Consider the following 18,902-nt stretch of genomic DNA (forward strand, 5'->3'; position numbering starts at 1 on the left):
GGGGTCACCGGCTGGTCCTTCTGGCTGGACAGGTCTGGTCGAGTTGGAGATCAGGAGCGCGCCACTGAGGGTCACTTTTCACTGCTTTTTATCTGTCCTTGGCAGACTTTGGTGACTCCCCAGTTTTCAGGTTTACCCAATCCAGGGGTCGTTGACCCTCATGGGACTTCCCCCCTTGCTGGCTACTGGATGGCATCTGTCAGCCCCAGGGGTTGTCCGCATGTACGTGCAGGTTTGGGAGTCCATTGATGAATTTTGAATAGGGCTCTGGGAACATTCGATTTGGAGATATTCAGCCCAAAAGTTGGTCCCCGGCATTGATTAACTCAGGCCAGGGCTTCTAGCCCTTGATCAGTGATGTTTAGAAATGTCCCGGTTGTTACATTGTCTTTTATTGAGTTCTTCCATTGATTGATCTGCAGTTTCCTTAGGTGTTAATTTCTGCCTGCTACCGTGTTACACATTCAATCACTGATTCACTCGTTCTTTCAGGGGCCAGCCTGATACAGGGAAGGGCAGTTTGATTCCTGCCCTTGTTAACATTGTTACAATGTATAACTTATGAAACTAAACGCATTTAATTGAAAGGTGAGGAGTATAAAATATAGGCTACAAAAGTAATGCCATAGCACACAAATAGATAAAAATACCAAAATAAAAGGGGAGATACAAAATGCACACACACAAATTTCAAAACACAATTCCTTATCTTAAAGTGAAAGAAAGAGGAAGGAAGAAAAGGTAGAAGAGGAAAAACATATCCAAGGAGGGGAGAGCAACTGCAGGCAAGAGGAAAAAGGGCTTTCTGCTACAGGTGCATAAACATCGTTTTTTTGAACATCTTCATAGATTTCATAGACATTAGGGCTGGAAGGGACCTCGGAAGATCATCGAGTCCAGCCCCCTGCCCAAAGGGCAGGAAGTCAGCCGGGTTCATAGGATCCCAGCAAGATGAGCATCCAGTTTGCTCTTGAAGCAATCTTAGTCAGTTGTGAACACAGCAACCCAGTTGTGGGCATATAACCAAGGAGAGTGAGGCAGCTTTGGAGACTCACCAATTTAACTGTATGGAGTTTGTGAGAGAGAGCAGACATAAAATAGAATTGCCATCCAGAACATCTCCCTATACCTATAATAGGGACACTTATGCACCCTTCTGAGAAGAACAGAATTAAGCCTACACTTTAATTGGGACTCATGCAAAGCCTACCCTTTATGATTCTAGCTCTAGAATAAGATTCAGCCTGAATTACCTAAAATGAGGCAATGAAGCTGCCTTAGACTGGCTAAGAGTGCACACTCAGGATTGCTTTTTGGATTGTGTATTAGGCAGACTAATTGGTGCACACTCTAACAGAGGTATATTGCTTCATTTTCAGGATGTGGCAAATGCTGAGGGGCAAGAAGTGGATAGGCTATGCATTACTTAGGCACTGTATGGCACAGTACAGAGGTGATGTAAATAAACTATTAGACTCTAAAGCCTCTTAGATGCTTTTAAAAAGTTTATGGGATTTCTGGCTGCTGAGTGCCTTGGAAAATCCAGCCAGGTGGCAAGATGGGAGCTATTAGGCAGCAAACACTTTTAGAAATCTGGCCATCTGTATTAATTGTATGCACCTTTAACTCTTCCTTTTCTCTTTACTAAACCTAAACAGATTGCAGGGGGGTGGGAAAGGAGCCCAGCTGCGCTGCCTCTCCATCCCCCCCCCCCCCTCCTGCTAGATCATGGTGGGGTGGGGAAGCAGCTCAGCTGCTCATGACAGAGCTCTCCCCATGCAGCATCAGCCAGTGAGTGGCAGCTGTTACCTCTCAGCTCCGTGTTCTTGGGGAACCCTGGCACAGGATGCAGCCTGTCTGACTCACAAAGAACTCTCTCTCCCCCTCCCCACCTTGGCCCGAACAAGAACTGATTAGAGGAAGGACTTACAGAAGACAAAGAAGAAGCATTGGGTGACACACCTAAAGCCCTCCAGACAAGGTGACAAGAGTGAAGCAACTCACCTGGTCTAATCTGCATCTGAGACGAAACCGGATGACAACTCATTTAAATGGGAGATGGAACAAGCATGCACCTTCATTAGCATTCAGGTTGGAGAACAGAGATTCAAAGGCAAGGACTGCACTGAATTCTGGAATCAGAAAAGCAGGGGAGCACTGCATGATGAGGAATCCTTGCTCCAAATGCTAATCAACCCACATCTACACACACCCAGCTCAGCATTTATCAGACCAAGTCTAGTAATGACTCCTCTATTGGTATCCAAAATGCTGAATCTTCCTGTCTGTATTGTGAGCTCCCTCAGAGTAATGCCACCTATAGCCAGCAGTGATCAATTCCTATTATCCACCATATGAACCATTGTTTATCCCTAAACAAACCTAGTGTTCTCCCTTGAGCTATTGTTAGTTCTCTACAAAAACTCCTACCCAAGCTCAAGTGTCTGTCCTGGTGCTTGGATCCAAAGCTGCACGAGTTCCACTCCTTTTCTGCCTGGAATCTCTCCATTAATCATGCTGAAAACTCTGCCTGTCTGCCAGCTCCAACAACACCTGGGAACCTTGACTGGTTCAAGCTTTGCTGAGTGGTGAGACCCCAACTCTCTCTCTCTCTCTCTGACTCCAGAAACCTGACTTTTATTCTCTTACTTCAGGCACAGCTTTCTAAACCTGACTTCTGCTAATCAAACTTGAGCTAGACTTCCCCAAAAACCTTAATGAAACTATGTATATTGTAACTGTTTATTTGTCTCTCATATGGCTATTATTACTGGTATCATCATAAGTTCATATACCTGACAATAAATAACTTTTATGGTCAAGCTGGTTGCTGTACTTTCTCTATGAACCTCACCTACTCTTTCTTCCCCTTGACCTCCCCATTTGCTCTGTAGCAATGCTTCTTTTACCTAAGCCAAAGATCCCTGTAATGCCCAACATCGCAGTGACGTCTGCTCATCAAGGGGATTACTACTAGGACCATTGTGACAAGAGATTGTCATGTGGTGAGTTTTGAGGCGCATGAGGGTATCAAATGAAAGTGCTGATTAGACCTAGTCTGCTCAGACGTATTCTGTAACCATGTGTGTATGTGTGTTGAACTGCATTTATTATTGTCCTGATGATCTGAATTCAAGGCACATGAGGGTGTCAGCCTATCACTTCTGAATAGTCTGGCCTGACTCAGACATGCTCTGTTAACCTGTGTGTTTGTGTCTGACTGCATATTGTTGCCCTGATGAACTGAGTTCAAGGCATATGAGGGTGTTAGCCTGTCAATGCTAAATAACCCCGCCTGGCTCAAGCATAGCCTGTTGATCTGTGTGTGTATGTGCATACATGTATTTGACTGATTCTGTGGTTGGAGGAATCCAGCCCCATTGAAACTGAGTCCTGCAAGATAGCTCCACTGGAGGTGAGGACTTGCAGAAGGGAGAGATACAGCTCCATATAGAAACACAAGTAACACAAGCAGCACATTGATAGAATTACAGAGACCCCCAGAAATGTACCCCTAATAAATGAGCACACCCCAAAGTGACGGGCAAATCACAGTGGGGATCTCCTCACCACCACAGCGACATAGCACAGTGGGGATCTCACCACCCGGCAGCATCCGGTGATTAGGGACTTATTTTTAAAATACTGAGAGCTGAGGCGGATGGGGCAGTCATGGAGCGGGGGTTGGGGAGCAGGCAGGGGATGGTGGTCTGGCATGGGTCCACCCACAGTCCCCTCCCCCTTCCTCCAGCTCCCCCACCCGCTTCTTACCAACATGGAGTCTGGCTCCAGCTCCCTGCTACAGTGGGCAGGGACTGCCTGAATTGTCAAAGGTCTCCAAAGCTTTTCTGAATTGATTTAGAGAGCTTCAAATCAATTCATACCTTTTTATTTGTCCCCTGATTCAATTCAGATTTGGAGATTTGGCCACCAAATCTCCCCTGAATTGTATGAGCACCTGAAGCTTCACGCAGCCCTAATGTAAATGCTATGTTAAAGACAACAGTGATCTTCAGATTTTGATCATTACAAATTCAGCTTTCTCTTCTTCCCTGGCAGGTGTTATGGCAGGATTTTTGAGCAATCCAGATGAAATAGGTTAGGAGGTGAAGGTCAGATTAAAATAGATTGCACGTGGGTTAAACACTTAGGAGTTGAGTTTGTGTCCATCATGTGTTCTAGACAAGACCTGGGAGTTGCCCAAAGTGTATTTGCAGTGTGGATATTTTCTACAAGAACACAAGTATATTGGCACAGTATAAGGGATAAGTTCTCAGACTAATTACTACCTATGGTATACAAAGTTATTCAGCATAAGGCTATTCAGAAGTAATTATAGTGCATCTGGGCAAGATTGATTTAGTCCAGCATCCTGATGAAGGCCTTATAATTAAGAAAGAATGGGACTTGGCTACCTTTTAGTATACCTTTCCAAATTTTCATTTGATTCAGTTGGCAGCAACTGTAGTGAGTTGTATGGCAGGAAGGTGATCAGCATACCTTGTCTTATTTTTTCTTAGGTATATGCAGCAGTTAGCATTTTACAGTCACTGGGTCAAGTTCCACTCTCATTTATGTTCATACAGCCCAGATGACTTCAATAAGATTGGATAGGAGTAACTGAGAGCCCAATATTTCCCAGTGCCTAGAAGTGTACTCTTTAGTGCTAACTCTTTTTGTGTTTTAGCAGCATGAACATTTTCAAGCCAGGCAGAAGCACAAGTTGTTTGCAGTTAGTTAAACCTGATTGTATAAACTGAGTTTATAAATACCTTTTAGTGAACAGAGAAACGTATTGGTTTCTTTGGGGAGAAAAAAAAAAAAAAAGACCTTCCTAAAATATAAAAGTGTTTTAATGCCAAAGCCTATATTATATTTTCAATGTGTGTATGCTACAAAAAATGATGAAAAGCATATGATCATCCATACAGACAAGAATCTAGCCCATGATTGTCATAAAGTGTTTTTGTTATTAAAAATATGAATTGAAAGTCTGAGAGTCTATATTACATATTATATTACATATAATATTACATATTATATATTAATATTATATATTACTATATTATGCATTGAATTCTTCTACAGTAATTTATTAATAGTTTCAAAATATGGCTTATGCTTTGCCCTATGTTTCATGTAGATACCACAATGATTATAAATGATTTATGTACAGAAGTTGTCTAGCCATTGACTACACTCATTAGAACAAATGACACTGCATGAGAGGGATGAATTAAAATGTTTCTTCACTGCCCAAACCTTCATAGAAAGGATTAACAACAAACATGGCTTTGTCCTCAGGGAATTGCAAGAAATCATGTGTCCCTAAGAAATGTCCTTCATGTTGGTCTATTTTCTCACATTCCTTTGTGTTGAAGGAAAAATAATCTAAAACAAGTCCCTTTCATCAAGACTGAAAGGAAAGAAATTCCTGTTTCAGGGGCAGAGGGATGGGAGGATGTGTTTTGTATTTTTCTTCCTTTAGTAGAAAATAAGTACATTTGATCTCTGGATTTGGATGCATCCATAAATAAAAACAGGTCATTTCATTTTGTGGCAGATTTTGCAAACCCCAATTCTGATTTTGGATATGTTTAACTTGACTGAAATCCAACAATCAGAGTATACAGCCCTGAGAGTATGTGTGAGCAACTGCAGGATCAAGCTCCAAACTTTTTGTGCCTAGGTTAGAGGAAGGTTCCGTTCTTCTACGGCCAACATCTTGGATATCTCTCATACAGATAAGTCCATCATATGCATTACTTTATCTGAATTTGCAGGGGTTTAGGTTGTAACCATGTTGGTCTAAGGATATAGGCAGACAAGGTTCCTTGGGTGAATTTGATATCTTTTATTAGACCAACCCAAATGGTTGGAGAATAGTTATTAAGCAAGCTTTCGGGTTCAAAAACCCTTCATCAGGCTGAGGAAGCTGCAGCAGTTGGTGTGTGCTCTTCCTGGATGGAATGAAAAGTAAACAAGCCAGAGGCTGGGCTGGGGAGTCAGTTGCCAGGCAGATTGTAATGTACCAAATATACAATGTCTATGTTTAGTCCCTGATCTCTAGTATCCAGCAGGTTGATGAAATGGAGCTCATAGGCTCGTCTCTGGGATGTGTTGTGTAAATTTCCCTTGAGGATCAGGACTGAGAGATTGGAGAGAGAGTGGCCCTCCTGTGAGAAATGTGCCCCCACCGGTAATTGGGTGTTTCTGTCTTTGATGGATTTCCGGTGTGCGTTCATTCTGGTGCGCAGTTGTTGTTTGGTCTCTCCTACATATTTCCCATCAGGGCATCTGGTGCATTGGATGAGGTATACTACATTCCTGGAGGTGCAGCTGTAAGATCCTGGGATGCTGATGGCTCTGTTGTGGGGTGTAGTAATAGTGGGGGTGGTGGAGATGTGGGGGCAGGTTTTGCATTTCTTGTCCTGGCACAGTCTGGATCCTTTTGGTGTGTTCTGGGATTGAGGAAGTTTGCTTCTGGTGATGAGGTTGGCGAGGTTCAGTGCTTATCTGAAGGCTAGGATGGGTGGCTCTGGGAAGATCTTTTTAAGAATAGGGTCTTTTTCTAATATGGGTTGCAATTTTTTGAGGATTTTCCGTACAGGTTCAAGGGATGGGTGATAGGTCATAACCAGCGGTGTGCGATTTGTGGGTGTTTTTCTTCTGTACTGAAGCAGTTCTTCACGTGGTATCCAGGTGGCTCTTTCAAACGTGTGATCTACCTCTCTGGAGGATGAAACCCTAACCTTGACCGCTACATTGACTACTTCAGGGAAAGAATGAACAATGAAATAATCAGCAACACACGCCACCACAACAACCTCTCTCTACCAGAGAAAAAGGCCATAGAATCTCTAAGATCTAACCACCAAATAGTAATAAAACCAGCAGATAAAGGAGGAGCCATAGTCATCCTAAACTGTGAGGATTACATAAAGGAAGCCAACAGACAGCTCTCTGACACCATCGACTACAAAGAACTACAAGAAGATCCTACTCCCCTTTTCACCAAAAAACTCAACAATACCATCAAATCATTTCCACCAAGATTACAAGAAAAACTACAGACCTTGATCCCCCCGCTACCTAACCCAGGGACTTTTTACATGCTCCCTAAAATCCACAAACAAGGGAATCCTGGCAGACCTATCATATCCAACCATGGAACCCTAACTGAGGAAATATCAGGTTTTGTTGAATCCATCCTAAAACCGCTTGTCACCCACAGAGCAAGTTTTGTCCAAGACACCACAGACTTGCTACGGAAACTTAAAAACATAGACCACCTTCCCAGCAACACACTCCTAGCCACCAGGGACGTTACCAGCTTATACACCAACATCCCACACCAGGATGGCATCCATGCCTGCCTTACATATCTACAGGAACAAGATTACAACCCAGAATACAGACCCAAAGATATCACTGAGCTTATACACTTCATCCTCACACACAACAATTTCACTTTTAATAATCAACACTTCCTCCAGATGATGGGAACAGCTATGGGCACTAAAATGGCCCCACAGTATGCCAACCTTTTTATGAGCCACCTGGAAGAAGACTTCCTCAAGAACTGCACCATCAAACCCTTGCTGTACTTATGATATATCGATGACATCTTCATCATTTGGAGTGAGAACCGGGAATCTCTAATTGAGTTCCACCAGAAATTCAACAGACACCATCCCTCCATCCAACTTTCTTTAGAATATTCCAACACCAACATCCCCTTTTTAGACACAATGATCAGTATCCAGAAGGGTAAAATACAGACCACAGTATACAAGAAACCCACAGACCAACATACATATCTGCACAGAACCAGCAATCACCCGAAACACACCAAAAAAGCTGTGATATAGAGCCAAGCCCTCAGATACCACCGCATCTGTACTGAAGAGAACATCCAGGATTGCCACCTCACCAATCTTAAAAAGGCTTTCACCCAGCAAGGACACTCCTCCAGAGAGGTAGCTCGCACGTTTGAAAGAGCCACCTGGATACCACGTGAGGAACTGCTGCAGTACAGAAGAAAAACACCCACAAATCGCACACCGCTGGTTATGACCTGTCACCCATCCCTTGAACCTGTACAGAAAATCCTCAAAAAATTGCAACCCATATTAGAAAAAGACCCTATTCTTAAAAAGATCTTCCCAGAGCCACCCATCCTAGCCTTCAGACAAGCACCGAACCTCGCCAACCTCATCACCAGAAGCAAACTTCCTCAACCCCAGAACACACCAAAAGGATCCAGAACGTGCCAGGACAAGAAATGCAAAACCTGCCCCCACATCTCCACCACCTCCACTATTACTACACCCCACAACAGAGCCATCAGCATCCCAGGATCTTACAGCTGCACCTCCAGGAATGTAGTATACCTCATCCAATGCACCAAATGCCCTGATGGAAGATATGTAGGAGAGACCAGACAACAACTGCGCACCAGAATGAACGCACACCGGAAATCCATCAAAGACAGAAACACCCAATTACCGGTGGGGGCACATTTCTCACAGGAGGGCCACTCTCTCTCCAATCTCTCAGTCCTGATCCTCAAGGGAAATTTACACAACACATCCCAGAGACGAGCCTATGAGCTCCATTTCATCAACCTGCTGGATACTAGAGATCAGGGACTAAACATAGACATTGTATATTTGATACATTACAATCTGCCTGGCAACTGACTCCCCAGCCCAGCCCAGCCCCTGGCTTCTTTACTTTTCATTCCATCCAGGAAGAGCACACAATAACTGCTGCAGGTTCCTTAGCCTGACAAAGGGTTTTTGAACCTGAAAGCTTGCTTAATAACTATTCTCCAACCATTTGGGTTGGTCTAATAAAAGATATCAAATTCACCCAAGGAACCTTGTCTGCCTTTATCTGAATTTGACTTTCTGAATCTTTTTTTAATTCAGTGTACACTATATTTCAAACCTCATGGTCCTTCCTTACACAAAATCTGATATTTCCATGCACAGAATGGTTGCAGGCTACAATGTGCACATTTTACTATAAAACAGGATGTATGCTTTTCATAAAGTACTGTGTGTTTTAATGTGGTACAATATATCAGTACAAGAAGTGTGTATTTATCATATCCACTAAAGGGCAAAATGTAGCCATCTACTCAACTATAAATAGAAAATTCCAAAATGTATATATAAATATCAGAAGCTCTTGTATTATTTATAGCCATAAAACACCTCTGAGATGAGGTAGGTGAACATGGATGTAAATTAGGGAAGACTTCTGCCTATATATTTTTTATTTATCTGTTAATATTTAGGTTATGAACTTTTTCACATATACATCCTTTCTAAGATTTTTCTATATTTTCCAAAAATAAATTATTCCACAAGAATAGAAATGTAGATGGCAAAAGAGTTCACTCACTGTCTGATGAGAGTATTTATTCTTGTGGTTGCTAAAGAATATCCCAGACTAAAAGAAAAATGATACAGGAAACAGTTGATATGCTGCACTGTCCCTGATTATCTACTTGCCTAAAGCTAAAAAGTCCAAGAAGTCTTGCATATGCTTCTTCCCCCTACATTTGTAACCAAGTTACCAATCAGTAAGTATAAAGCATGCACACATGAGTGCATGCACACACACACACACACACACACACACACACACACACACACAGCTTTTCTACCTCTGAAGGTCCTTGTTGTAGCCTCATACCTACACATGGAATAGGATCATAAAACATCTGACTGAGATAGCAGTTCTGGAATCCTTCCAGCAGCTGAATCTGGCTTTTTGCCTTGATTATTTGGCTTGTTCTCTGACAGATCCCTTGACTTGCCTCACAAGTAGTAGCACTGGCAGGTTGGAAACATCCTCTAGGGTAGGTCACTGGGGGATTGGCTTGGCTTCTTGATGTCATTTGTCTGGAGCAAAATTAATTTTGAAGAATCTGTTCATCTTTGTTTAAGAATAAGATTATGCATTAGCAATAGCCATTTGTTTTTCTGGTTAGTGTAAGGTAACAGACTATTGTATTAAAAATTGGTATTTATACTACCCCAGGGAAACATATTTGAAACAATTTTTTATTGTTTTTATATTTCTCAGCCACAATGCATTATCTTGCAACCTTCCATAGACATGTTCTGAGTGATGAATGCAATAGGATATCATAGAGGAGAAGAACAGAGATGTCTGAGGTTTAGAAGCAATTTCTATCTTATTTATTGTTCCTTCCTTTATCATCAAATAATGCAAGACAAACAGCAGCTTCTATTACTCTATTTTTGTTTACATTCTTTTCTTACCTGTTATCTCCACCCATCGCCCCATGTGCATGCATACTCACACATGCACACACATGTGTACATATTACACATGCACACGAATGCATTAGATATTTTAAGCATGTATACAAGTTTTCCCTGACCCACATCCTATATGCAGCCAGCTGCACATGCACAATTTCAAGGTGTGCAGCTGGGGGTTAGATCTGATCTCCTCCATTCCCCACCCTCCCTGATCTCCATTCCCCACCATTCCCTGATCTCCTCCATTCCCCACCCTCAGGTGATTGGGTGAAGCCAACTGCATTCGCTGGCAGACACGCATCTGGGATCTGGCACATTTTATAGCACACTTTTCAGGTAAAAGATGTTAATAGGGTGCCTCCCCCCAGCCCACTTCTTTCTCACACACACAGAGCTGAAATGCCATGCAGGACCAACCTGTTAAAGTTGAAACCAGTTTATTTATGCAAAAAGTTGGATTTTTAACTGGATAAAAAATGTGTCATTGAAAAATTGCCAAGCAGCTCTGCTAACAATCAAACCTAGAAGAGTAATGTAGATTCCTCATGATACCACAAGCAGCTGATCTGGTCCCATAGGATAGGGTAACCATATTATGGTTAAGGAAATCCAGTAAAGGGTAAGGGAATCCAGAACGGGGTGTGTTGACACTACACATGTGCACATACACAACCCTACCTCCCCTCCCGATGGTGGGGAGGGCGTGGAGAGGGACAGTGCAAAGGTCTGCAGTCAGGTTCTAGCCTCCATAAGGAAAGGCTGCAGCTGGCTGGAAGTGGCCCTTTTTCCCCACTATCAGCAGCTGCCTGGGGCCACTATTTTGAGTCAAGACGTCAGCAGTGGCTGCAGAAGCAGGGCATAAGGCTACTGGTGGCAGATAGCCATCCCAGATTGCCCGATACAGGTACCCAAGCCCCAGCCCTGGCTGATCCCTACCCCAGGACAAGCAATGCCCAACCCAGCCTGTCCCCCTGCCTCCAGCCACTGCTCAGCAGGAACTAGGCCAGGCACTGTGAGTGGCAGCAACCTCTGCCTGCAGCAACTGAATCCAGGATTTTGTTTCATTTTACACCAACTGGCCTGGACACTAGAATGGCCTACAAAATCCAGATTTTTCCAGTCGAGGTTAAAGGCCCATGTAGGCACCAACACATCCTGGATATCAATACATGGGTGCATAAATGGTGTCACCAACAGGGCTTTGGCTTCTTCAACCAGAGGGTGGTGTTCTAGGAAGAATGACTACTGGGAAGAGATGGATTCCACCTGACAATGACAGGAAAGAATGTCTTTTAGTACAGGCTTTCTATGAAGGTAGCTTTAAACTAGGTTTACTGTGGGATGGAGACAAAAACCTAGAGGTAAATAAGAGCTAGGGGACCTGGATAAAAAAAGTAGTAAATGGGAAGCAATAGTGGAAGATAGAGTTGTTCTCAGGAGAATATCAGACATTTGGTTAGATACCTGAAATGTTCATATACTTATGCAAGAAATATGGGGAATAAACAGAAAGAATTAGAGGTTATAGTACAATCAAGTAATTATGATATAATTGGTAGTAAAGAGCCATGGTGGGATAGTTCACATGACTGGAGTACTCTAATGGATGGTTATGGCTAGTTCAGGAAAGATAGGCAGGGGAAAAGAGGAGGATACTTTGCCCTAGATGTAAAAGAACAGTATAAAGTAGAAGGTAGGTCTGCTGAAAGTCTCTGGGTAAAGAGAGAGCAGCAGGAGGGCTGTCATGGTAGGCATTTGCTACAGGCCACTAAATGAGGAGATGGGCTAGGCTTTCTTTAAACAACTGGTAGAAGCTTGCAAATCACAAATGGTTCTCATAACTTTAATTATTGGAATATCTGCTGGGAGGGAAACATAGCAGTACATAAGCAGTCCAACAAAATCCTGCAGTGTGTTGGGATAATTTTTGGATTGGCTGCTGTCAAAGGTTTAGTTAAAGGCATGTGTAGCATGGCAGGAGACACAATTGTTTGGATTACGGACCAGGTCACAATTGTGCCCTATTTGCGAATGCAGAGGGAGGCCTAGGATCCAACAACAATCAGCTGATCATTGGCTGGCAGGGACTGCACTGGGGCCAGTTTGAGCCCTAGGGGAGTCCCAGATCCAGCTTATGATCTGGTGATTATCAGCCAGTGGAAATGGCACTAGGGCTGGCAGAGACCATGGTTCTAACCCTTCTACACATTCAGTTTAAGATGTGATGGAAACCAACCACAAAAACATTTTTAAGTAATACTTTGTTAACTGGTTTCCCTTTTTGTGGCTCCATTTGAGGCCAGGTTACTATTTAAGACACAGTTGACAAGATAATCACCTTTTCACAGCATTGCCCATGAAGGGTGTGAACGCTTTCGTGGATATGTCCCAGCACCCCACTCCGTAGAGGAGGTTGGCACTACTGTATGTTCTTCACCAAGGGAAGTTAGCTCCTGCCTACTCTCACACTCACCATGACTTATATGGAAAATAGGAGAATTGATTCCCACTCCCATCTCGAGCCTCCATATACTATTTGAGTCCAGCATCCTATTGGTGTTGTACCATCAGCTGGGTGACAGGTTGCCAAGTATCACCCGCACACAGACCCTGGCCAAGGGCCCTGAATCTCATCCACAGAATCCCTAACAGTCTATCTGGTACAAGTATAAACAAATGTGGGCATCTTATAGTTTCATGGTTGTTAGGGGTTGGAAGGAAACTTACACATCATTGAGTCAACCCCCCCTGCATGTGGGTAGTAAAGACTGCTGGGATCAAATGACCTCAGCACGATGGGTGTCAAGACATTTTCTGAAGATCTTTAGCTTGGCTGCTTCTCACCCATTTCTGGTGCTTGTCTCACCACTTGTCATTCGGCAACCTCCTTCCCTTAGCTCCAGTGCTTTCTTGAACTTTCCCACCAGGTACTCCATCCAATTGGGGACAGCATTTGTCAAACACTTGTCAAACACCTGAAGCATAGCATCCTTGCCAGCAAAGCCATATGCTGCTGGTCAGTAAGGGGTGGCTTCTCCCCATTAGGACCAGGGATTCCTACAGGCCCAGCCTCCAACTGGGGTAATTTCTCTCCCCAGCCATCACTTCCCTTCCTGTGGGCCACACTATCTGGCACAGCAGATTCCACCTGGTCAGTCAGAAGTGCAACCCCAGCACTGCAACATTCATTGCTCCCCTTGTCTCAGCACCAACCAGGATGAAACTCCATTGCTGCACAGGTAAGAGAAGGGGTTCGAGCGAGGATTCATTTTCTCCCACCACACTTGCTCTGCTACACACAGAGTATTATATTAAGTATTATATTTGCCAGGGTCCATAACCCAGATGAAATACTGTAAGGTGGCTACATAACTGGTTGGATCATCATGCTGAATGAGTAATCATCAATAGCTGAATGTCTAGTTAGTAGGAAGTATCAAGTAGGGTTCCCCAAGGGTCCATCCAGTAATGCTTAATATCTTCATTAATGATTGGAACAATAGGATTCAGTGCATGTTTAACAAATTTGTGGATGACACCAAATTGGGTAGAGTTCCAGATACTCTGAAGAGTAGAGCTAGGATCCAAAATGATCTGGATAGAATGGAGAAATGGTCTGCAATTAATAGGTGGGATTCAACATGGGAAAGTGTGAAGTCTTGAACTTGGGATGCAATAATTGTACGCACAAATACAAACTAGGAAATGATTAGTTAGGCTGCAGTATGCAAAGTAGGACCTGGGGATTATGGTAGATCACAAACTGAATATAAAACAATAGTGGGCTCTCATTGCAAAAAACACCAACATCATACTAGGTTGTATCAACAGGAGTCACTTGCAAATGAAGGGACTGTTTCTTCCGCTCTGTTCAGAACTGATAAGATCTCACCTTGTTACTGTGTGCTGTTTTGGGCTACATACTTCAAGGATATGGGTGTGCGGGCCGGGAGCGGTCTGAGGCCTTCGGGGGCGTGCGGTGGGCTGTGGCCAGCAGCCCTGGCACATGGGTCGGGGAATGCAGGCCGGCGGACTAGAATGAGGCACGGACGTGTAGCGGTTGATTAAAGATTATTTTACTTACACTGTAGATGGTCACGGTGCAGGCAGGAGAAAACTTCGCTTAAGTTGCAGTTACAAAACTCGTACGAACAAGACCCGTAGAAAAAGTCAAGCCTCTTGAAATAACTCAGGCAGAGCTCTGGATACACACACACACAGAGTTTGCTAGTCTCCGTGGAACGAGCGCGCAGGGAAGGGTACGTCGAGGGATCAGGCGGTGACGGGGAGAGGCTAGAGGTTGATCAGGCCACTATATCCTTCTTAAGGCACACGCTGGATTTGTTAAGCTCCACAGCGCTTAGAGTTCTTCACAAGATGTGAAGTCCTCCTTCTCCTCCTCCAGATGGTTGTGGAGTCCTCCAACTTGGGCGGAAACCGCTCAAGCCTCTTATACGGCTAGCAAGCCAATCGCTAGCCACCACATGGGAATAATTTAGAACTGGCCAATAGTGGGACACAAATTTGCATGCGAATGGCGGGAACTCCTTTGCACCGGGGTTTTCTCCATGCAACTGAGAATTGCACCGTGCAAAGAAAGCTCCTCGTGGCGGGAAATAATTCTGCAGTGCCGAAGCACATACAAAATCATACCCTTGGGTTATGACATCCCCCCTTGCTGAAGGCACAGCTGAATTATGCCACACGCTCGTCACTCGGGTTGCCAGTAGCTCTTACCACGGGTCGTTGAACTAAACGGGTAAATACAAAATCAGCTAACATAAGAAGTTCGTCCTCCAGGGATCGAATTAAATAATAACCAGCACAAATACATATACACATAATTAGATTCATAACAAAGAACGGCACGGTCAGGGCTTCAGTGGGCGTCATGGCGAAGTCGCGTGTCAAGCCCTCACTTCTACCGATGATGTTATCCTTCTTGGCGCTTCTTTCCGCCACACACTCTGAATTCCGGATCTGTAAAGAAAACTCTCAGAAGATAAGTTAACGTATATCAAAATATTTACAAAATTTCCATGGAACTACACTATCATTTTTAAAACATATAATACAGGTGTTTGCTACTCCGGACAACTGTCTCTTGCACACTCAACTGGATGAAATCGTCGAGGAGCCGTTGTCTAGCTCTTCTAGATAATGGAAACCTAACTCATAGGCCAGTTGCCATTGGCCTGCGTCCCCTAAAATCCAAAGTTGCCGCTTACTGAGTCCAGAACGCTGTAGGAGGAATCCAAACATGTATCACTCCTCTGGCGTTCTCTGTGGCAATGATGGAAGATCGGATTCACGATGTCTTGTGCCTTGAGCCTCGGTCGGGTGTCGACGTTCCCGGTCACTAGATAATCTTGGCTCCATCAGGATACGCTGTCGTGACAACTGACGAAGGAGATTACTCACGGGTTGGTTCACCATTGGGTTAAGCAGAATCCGGAGGACAGTGATGTTCTTTCTCCCATAAACCTCAAGACAACTATCTATGCTGTGAATAGTCACTGGAACGGTTCCAGGATCTCGTAGATGATGGTGAGGCCACGGTCTTATTCGCTGGAGTGATGTTAGTCCTAGTGCATATGCTCTGGGGTTCCAGGCACAGTATGATACTCCGAAGATTGCTAGCATGAGTTGCTCTGCGCCGGTATGTTCTGGCCGTCCGTCATGCCATGCGTGGGCTTTCTGACCAATCAGTCCTGCAACAAGCGCTGGCAGTGGAATAGGCCAGTGAACGTTAAATGCCACCATGTCGATGTCAGTGACATGTCCTCTACTCCACGAAGCTTGTCTGACCAAGAAGCTTGCTTCTTCCTGGTTCAGCAGGTCAGACCCAAGTTCCACGACCAAACGTCCCAACCATACAGCTAGAGTTTCTTCAGGTTGGATTCTTGATTCTCTGCACAACTCCTGTAGTTCAGTTCTGGTGCGAGCATAGTAGGCAGTAGCAACTCGGCTGGTTGTTGCTACAGGCTGATCTGTTACTTCGGGAGTCGATGCTGCTGTTATTGCTTCAGGCAGGAGGGGCGGATGCACTCCTCCGCTCGATTCTTCCTTCCGTCAGCAAGAAGGCGTGGTCACCAGAAGCGACGCTGCGTTGATGGGCGGGGTCGCCGGCCGAACTCTCACGGGTTCCTCCGAAGCTCCACCCTTCTCTTCCGGTTCTTCCACGTGGTATCCCTCTTGCTCGGCCCCATCTTGGCATGGCGTCTCAAGATTTTCTTTCACAGCCGCTTCTTTGACCACTTGAATGGCAATACGCAGCTGGGCTTTCAAACTTAAATTCTTCTGCATTAAATCAGTTACAGTACAAAAAGTTGCAGTTAACACTCCCCCCTTGTCATATTGTGGGGCCACCCTCTCATCCACGGCGCGTTCCTCCATCTCCAGATCTTCGTGGAGCTCAGATGGAAGCTCGCGACCCCTTAATCTAGATGCCAGCATAAAGGGGGCGAACTGGTCGATCGGCACTGGTTCTTCACTCTCCCGAGCACATCTTAGGCAATGGGCACACTCCCGGGTGAGGGTTGGGTTTACTGCACCTGCCGGGTTGACTCTGGCAAGGGACACAGTGTCGAGGGGCCTGAACAGGACCCACTCATCACTCATCACACATCCGAATGCCGCGGGGTGAAGATACACTCCCCTCTCTTTCGGGGCTCCGTCTTCGGAAGCTCCCTCTTCTCCCCTCAGCGAAAGGCGTCCGCTGATAAACCTCTCACCCATTCCGCCCGCCTGGTGGTAAGTGATATGCGCCTCCAGTTCCATAAAGTTTTCTACTTGGCGTTTTCCACTGCACCAAGGGCAGTTCTTAACTAATTCTAGCTCCAGCGTGCCTTCTCCTGATCCCATCCTCGTCGCCATGTGCGGGCCGGGAGCAGTCTGAGGCCTTTGGGGGTGTGTGGCGGGCTGTGGCCAGCAGCCCTGGCACGTGGGTCGGGGAATGCAGGCCGGTGGACTAGAATTAGGCACGTATGCATAGCGGTTGATTAAAGATTATTTTACTTACACCGTAGATGGTCGTGGTGCAGGCAGGAGAAAACTTCGCTTAAGTTGCAGTTACAAAACTCATATGAACAAGACCCATAGAAAAACTCAAGCCTCTTGAAATAACTCGGGCAGAGTTCTGGATACACACACACACAGAGTTTGCTAGTCTCCGTGGAACGAGTGCTCAGGGAAGGGTACGTCGAGGGATCAGGCGGCGACGGGGAGAGGCTAGAGGTTGATCAGGCCCCTATATCCTTCTTAAGGCACACACTGGGTTTGTTAAGCTCCACAGCACTTAGAGTTCTTCACAAGATGTGAAGTCCTCCTTCTCCTCCTCCAGATGGTTGTGGAGTCCTCCAACTTGGGCGGAAACCGCTCAAGCCTCTTATACAGCTAGCAAGCCAATCGCTAGCCACCACATGGGAATAATTTAGAACTGGCCAATAGTGGGACACAAATTTGCATGCGAATGGCGGGAACTCCTTTGCACCGGGGTTTTCTCCATGCAACTGAGAATTGCACCGTGCAAAGAAAGCTCCTCGTGGCGGGAAATAATTCTGCAGTGCCGAAGCACATACAAAATCATACCCTTGGGTTACGACAATGGGTAGATTGTAAAGAGTCCAGTGAACTGACAAAAATTTTTAGATACCTTGGAGGCATGACTTATAAGGAGAGGCTGAGATAGCAAGTGTTACTTAGTCTGGAGTAGTAGACAGATAATAGTGATAGAGGTGGGCTTTTCTCAGTGGCCATAGGGAACAGGGCTATAAGCAACAGTCTCATGCTGAAGCAGAGGAAATTTAAGTTGTAGATTAGGAGGAACTTTCTGGCTGTTAAGGTGGTCAAACACTGGAACAGGCTCCCTTGAGAAATTGTGGAATCTTCACCCTTGAAAATTTTCAACAGCAGGTTTGACAGATATTGCTGAGGTGGTTTAGCCAAGATTCATAGATTCATAGATTGTAGAGTCGAAGGGACCACAATGGATCATTGTGTTTGACCCCCTGCCCCTGGCAGGAAAGAGGACCGAGGTCAGATGACCCCAGCCAGGTGACTATCCAGCCTCCTCTTGAAGACCTCCAAGCTAGGTGATAGCACCACCTCTCTTGGAAGCCCATTCCAGATCCTGGCTACCCTTGCTGTGAAAAATTTCTTCCTAATATCTAACTTAAATCCACTCTCAACTAGTTTACACCCGTTATTCCTAGTCACTCCCTGGGGTGCCTTAGTAAACAGCACTTCCCCTATTCACCGTTGACCTCCCCTAATAAATGTATAGGCAGCCACAAGATCTCCCCTCAGCTGTCTCTTGTTATTGATCCTGCCTTGAGCAGAGTGCTGAGCTAGATTATTTTGTGACCCTGGACTAGATTACCCTTCCAACCCTACTTTTCTATTATCCTATGATCATAAGTTTCCTGATGGTTCATCCATATAAAGAGAGATCTCATGGATGGAAGAAGTTCATTAACCCCCTGAACCTCTCTTCTAGGAGTTGTTTGGTTAAACTTCACCCAGGGTTATATATGTATGTAACAGCTGCTGCTTGATTTGCAGCAGGGTTTAGGATCCCTGCAAAGGCAGAGCAGGAAAGTT

The sequence above is a fragment of the Alligator mississippiensis genome, chromosome 8, assembly GCF_030867095.1.
Source record: "Alligator mississippiensis isolate rAllMis1 chromosome 8, rAllMis1, whole genome shotgun sequence".
NCBI classification, from domain to species: Eukaryota; Metazoa; Chordata; order Crocodylia; family Alligatoridae; genus Alligator; species Alligator mississippiensis.